Source organism: Bos mutus, unplaced genomic scaffold (genome assembly GCF_027580195.1).
Source record: "Bos mutus isolate GX-2022 unplaced genomic scaffold, NWIPB_WYAK_1.1 CTG206, whole genome shotgun sequence".
NCBI lineage: Eukaryota > Metazoa > Chordata > Mammalia > Artiodactyla > Bovidae > Bos > Bos mutus.
Window position 1 is genome coordinate 156,683 of NW_027219516.1, and position 6,261 is coordinate 162,943.

The 6,261-nt window shown below is 34.4% G+C and overlaps 1 pseudogene; it reads right to left on the reverse strand.

The window, feature by feature from the left end:
* Nucleotides 1-4,453: 4,453 nt before the first annotated feature.
* On the reverse strand, nucleotides 4,454-5,378 carry LOC102287953 (olfactory receptor 4A47-like; annotated as a pseudogene).
* Between the last annotated feature and the right edge of the window lie 883 nt (nucleotides 5,379-6,261).

The window sequence follows — 6,261 nt, forward strand, 5'->3', positions numbered from 1 at the left end:
AAGATTAGCAGGATAATCCCCTACAGCAAAAGATATGATATAAAGAAGGAACCACAGCAAACAGGTAGGAAGAGTGAAGACACAATATTGTCAAGACCATGCCCCCTAGTGGGTGAACCACACAGGATGGTAATAACAGTTGTAGTTTTTCCTCAAAAATCAAGAGTCTGAGCCTCATTTTAAGCTCTGCAGCCAAGAGTCCTGAACCAGGAAGAGGGACTCTCAAAATATTCTGGCTTTGAGGACCAGTGGGGCTTACTTTGGGGAGAGCTGGAAGATAGCTGTAAGAAGCAGAGACTCCAACCTACAAAAGCACAGATAAACAGTATTTTGAAAAGAGCTCAGATAGACTAAGGTGACAATGATGATGATAAAAAAGTAATCTAGGTTTGGTGAACATAGGCCTGAATTGAAACACCAGAATTTGGTTCAGGAAAATCATGGCCCCTTATCTAATTACCAGGCTTCCCTGGTGACTGAGATGGTAAAGAATCTGCCCTGCACTGCGGGAGACCTGTCTTTGATCCCTAGTTGGGAAGATCCCCTGGAGGAGAGCATGGTAATCCAATCAAATATTCTTGCCTGGAGAATCCCATGGACAGAGGAGCCTAGCGGGCTACAGTCCATGGGGTCGCAAAGAATCGGACATTATTGACTGACTAAGCACAACACACATCTAATTACCTGGTGTAAAGACTTTTTGGACCCCCTCAGTTGGTGCAGTGGTAAAGAATCCATCTGCCAATGCAGGAGACACAAGAGAGGATGACTTGATTGCTGAGAAAGATAGATTCCCTGGAGTAGGAAATGGCAACCTGTTCTAGTATTCTTGCCTGGAAATTTCATGGACAGAGCAGCTACAGTCCATGGGGCTGCAAAGAGCCAGACAGGACTGAGCATACACTCACATTTTTTGCCCCCAAATCCAGAGATTTTTGAATGAATGAATCTTCTTGTATTATGGAATAAGATGCTTGCAATATGACCACACATAGGTGATATGTCTTCATTCCAACCTTTATATGAAGGATCTGAAAAAGAAATATTTAATTCACTGTACTACACACTTCCAAATTATGAGTAAGGGGAGTTCACACCTGGATACTGCAGTGAACATGATTGGGGTCAAGAATTAACCACATATGCTATTATGTAGTAATATGGAAACTAGATTCAGGATGAAAGTTCTCTGCATCTTAGTTCTCAAAGTCCTTCCCTGCCTCAACTTTATAAAGATAATTATCTTTAAGCATTTTAAAGTTATTTATTTCACATTTACATATATAGCCCATATAGACTATACTTTTCAAAATATACTATGAAGTGAAAATACACTTTCCTATCATAAGGATAAATAGGGACTTCCCTGGCAGTGTAGTGGTTAAGAGTCTGTGCTTCTAATGCAAGGGTACAGGTTCAAAACCTAGGTGAGGAACTAACCTCACCTCACAAGGCTGTGCCTTGTTGCACAGCCAATTAAATAAGTAAATAAATAAATCATGATTGTTTTAAAAAAATAAATTTTCCCAGTACATATAGTGAATAACCATTCTGTCTCCCATACCCTGAAACACCATTACTTCCATATATAAAAATCTGTATATTTATCATTCTATTTCTTAGCTTTCTCTTTTGTTCAGTTAGTGTACATATCTATGAGCCAATACCATAGTGTCTAAATTACTAGTGTTTCAGATACTATTGTGATATCTGAAAAAATTAAAACTATTTGAAACACCAACATTCACTTTATTATATTAGATTATTTCAGTGGGTCAAGAATTTGATCCATTCAGCTGAATACTTCTGGCTCCACCTCTCTCAAGATGGAAGTTAGAAATTATCAGACTGAGGTCATCTGAAAAGTTTATTCACTCCTCCATCTAGTACTTAGGCTTGGAAACCTTGAAATGGCAACTGAAATAGCTGGTAGTCCTTGAGATCATAAGGGTCAGTCCCAATCTGATAGAACTGGCATCCATATAAGAAGTGGAGGGGACAAAAAGCTTTCTCTTGCACAAGTGCACAGAAGAAAGGCCATGCAAGAACAGAGTGAGAAGGTGCCCAATGCAAGGTAGGAAGAGAGGATTCACCAGAGACCAACCTAGCAATCACCTTGGTCTTGGATATCAGCCTGCATAACTATTAGGAAATAAATGTCTGCTGTCTAAGCTCCACAGTCTACAGTATTTTGTGATGGCAACCCATGCAGACTAAGGTGACAATGATAATGATAAAAAGTAAGGTGACAATGATAATGATAAAAAGTAATCTAGGTCTGGTGAACAGAGGCCTGAACTGAACCACCAAAATTCAACTCAGGAAAATCATGTTCCCTCATCCAATTACCAGACATAAATATTTTTCAAATCTGGAGATTTTTGAATTCACATATTCTTGAATAAGATGTATGAAATATGACCACAAACAGATGGCATAAATCTTCATTCCAACCTTTCTCTGATGGATCTGATACCATTTAGCTTGTGGATAGGAATTCTCAATTCTCTGAAGATGCAGATGCTTTCTCAATCAAATTTTACCCAAAATACTAATTCAATGTAGTTTTTACCAGACTAGCTTATTGAAATTTAATTTTAAAATACAAATACTATGTTTTTCCTTTTTACAGACTAGCTTTTTGAAATTTAATTTTAAAACACAAATATGGGGAAAAATAGATTCATTTTGATAGTCTAATACAATTAAAAAGTTTAAAAATAAAATAAAATTAAAAAAAATACAAATATTAAAAATAGACATAGTCCTGATAAAAAACTAGCAATGAAGGAATCCTAGACTTTTCAGATAATAAAATATATTCTAAATCAAACGCACACAATTAAATTGTGTGTTAAATGGCACAGGAATAAAGACATCAATGGAAGCTAGTGGAGGGATGAATTTGATGCAAGCACATGCAATATTTTGGAATACAAAGTTAGGATATCAAAGCCATGGGGAAAAATAATTATGCATCCATAATAATGACAATCTATAAAAATAATTAAAATGTAATCCCTACTTATCTTCTTATATCAAAGGAAAATGTAAATATAAAATGTAAAACAACAGAAAGACTGAAAAAATTAAATGTTTAAAACTGTGAAGAGTATTTTGGTAACAGTGAGATAGACAAATTCAAGACATAGAGGCAAAAAAAATTAATAGAATCAATTATGTAAATGTAAAAATATTTATACAGCCCCAGAAATATTCTGAAGAGTATTAAAAAAATTAAAAAAATAAATCACAAGCAAGAAAAATAATAACCAAAAACAGGGTAAATGGGATACCTAGTGTATAATTCAATCATTAAAATCAGTATGGAAAAGTATTGGCAATCAAATACACACACAAAATTCATTAATAGGCAATTCATGAAAAAGGACTACAAATCATTTAAACATGGGTGATACTCAAATTCAATTATGTTTATTGAATATCAATAAAAGTATACAAATGAAACAGTTTCTTTAATCAGATTTTCATATACCATAAATGTTTACCAAGCACTAGTGGTTCAGCATGTTGTCAAATGTGTTTTCCAAAGTGAGGGGAGTAGTAAGTTTGTTCAAGGTCATAATGGCATTTTTGCATAACTATGAATATCAACATTAAAAATACATATACCAATTAAGTCAACAATTTCACTTCTAGAAACTCATGCTTAGAAAATTTTAAAAAGACTTCATTGCAGAATTTTAAAGAAGCTGAGCAGTATGAGGAAACTATAATGAGTTAGATCTGTTAAGACTGTATGGAAAGATCTTCAGAAAACTGAGTTGCAAAATGCAAAATGTATAAACAGAGACATACAGGCAAACACATATAAAAATATGCTTTTTTGCAAAACTTATTATTTGAGGAATCTTAGAAACAGTATAGTGACTGCATCTGGAAAAATTGGGAAACTCTGATATTGGGTGAACAGGAGGTATATTTTATATGATTCCATTTTGTAGGGATTCTATTTTTTAACATTATTATTGTCCATCATACTTTTAAACATTCTATACAAAGGAAAATTTTACAGTAAATTTTCATATGTAACAAATAAAAGTGAAAGAAGAGGATAGAATATAGTATTAAATATTTTAATTAGTTCAATAAAAAGTGACTATAAAAATAAGAATCTGGTTACAAAAAATGAGAAGTAATAAAGTAATGCATAATAGTTAATTATTTTTGTAATACTGACAAATGCATTACATATTACTTATTGACTCTATTTTAAATGAATTTCACCTTTCCAGGTGCAGTGATAAACTAGACATTAATGTTTACATTCAAGGAGGGAAACTACCACTAATAACATAAACATAAATTTTATTATTTAATAAAACAAGATACATTATTCAGAGAAAAGAAAAATTTACATCAGAATAATAGACTTTGATATTTGAACTAAATTCCTAGTGTTAAACTACTTTCTCTGTAATGCATAATGTACTTAGTTACAGCTTGATCTCACTTTTCCTGCCCAGAGCTTCTTTATAGCATTCATGATCTCAGAACTTCTTAGACTGTAGATTAATGGGTTCAGCATGGGACTTATGACTGTATAAAACATTTTCAATGATTTTTCAATGGGGAAGGTCTTAGCAGGTCTTGCATACATAAAAATACTGGGAACAATGAAGCAGACAACCACAGTGATGTGGGAACTACAGGTCTGGAGGGCTTTCTGCCTCCCTGCTTGACTCAGGTTCTTCAGAGAGTGCAGGATGACTCCATACGAGACGAGTAAGAGCAGAAAAACAAGAGTGCAGATCAGTCCCCCATTGGCCACAATTAAGACGCCAATGAAAAAGGTGTCAGTACAGATGAGTTGCAATAAGGGGAACATGTCACACATAGTGATCAATGATATTGGGACCACAAAAAGGGAGCCCATAAACACTGCTAACTTGAATAATTGAGTGCTGAAAACCTCCAACACAGGATACCAGCAGCAGTATAACACATATCCTTTCCTCATGATTATCAATAATGCAAGGGCATACAGATGGCCACATAGAGGTCATAGGCCATCACCAACAGAAGAGGTATCTCAGATCCACCAAAAAATTGCTCTGTAAACAGTTCGGTCATACAGGGTTCAAAGGATATGGTATTTTCCCCAAAGAACAAGTCTGAAATCAATCTGGGGGAAGCAGAAGAGGAATAAACTAAATTTATAAATGATAAACTAGCAAGAAAAAGTACATTGGTGAGTTCAGGGTCTTACTGACGGCTACAGTCACAACAATTAGCAGGTTTCCCACTAGAGTCAAAATGTAGAAGAATAAGAAAATAACAAAAAGGACTTTCTGCTCCTTTGGATTATGTGTGAGGCCCAAGAGGATGAAATAAGTTACATTGTTCCTTGGTTCCATCTAGTCTGTATGGGTGCTGTCTTCACATGTTAGAAGCAGTGTACCTACAAAACTTTGGGAAAACTTTTAAATGAATTATAATTTTCATCCTTTGTTATAAATTCAGTTAAAACAATGTGTGTGGAGAAAATTTTCATGTCCAATGTGTTTTTGACTTTGTAATTGCCAAGTTAAATAAAGTAGAGTTACTTGCCCTCATGACTAGGAATAGGGAAGAGATAATTTCAGATCCATGTATTAAGTTAAAAGGATAATCACAGAAGCTAAGAGCTATAGTATAGGGATATATTCATCAAAATTGAATCAGAGAAGAATTTCCAGAAGAATTGTTGCAGCTGATTTAAAAAAAAAAAAAAAAAACTTGAAAGCAATCTTGAGAAAGAAGATTGGAAATGGAGGAATCAACCTGCTTGACTTCATACTATACTACAAAGCTGCAGTCATCAAGACAGTATGGTACTAACACAAATATAGATCAATGAGCAAAATAGGAAGCCCAAAGAAAAATCCACACACATATGGACATCTTATTTTTGACAAAGGAGGCAAGAATATACAATGGAGAAAGGACAATCACTTTAACAAGTGGTGCTGTGAAAACAGGTCAACCACTTGTAAAAGAATGAAACTAGAACACTTTCTACACCGTACACAAAAATAAACTCAAAATGGATTAATGATCTAAATGTAAGACCAGAAACTCTAAAACTCCTAGAGGAGAACATAGGCAAAACACTCTCTGACATAAATCACAGCAGGGTCCTTTTTGACCCACCTCCCAGACTTATGGAAATAAGAGCAAAAATAAACAAATAGGATGTAATTAAACTTAAAAGCTTTTGCACAACGAAGGGAACTATTCAGTTCAATTCTGTCATTCAGT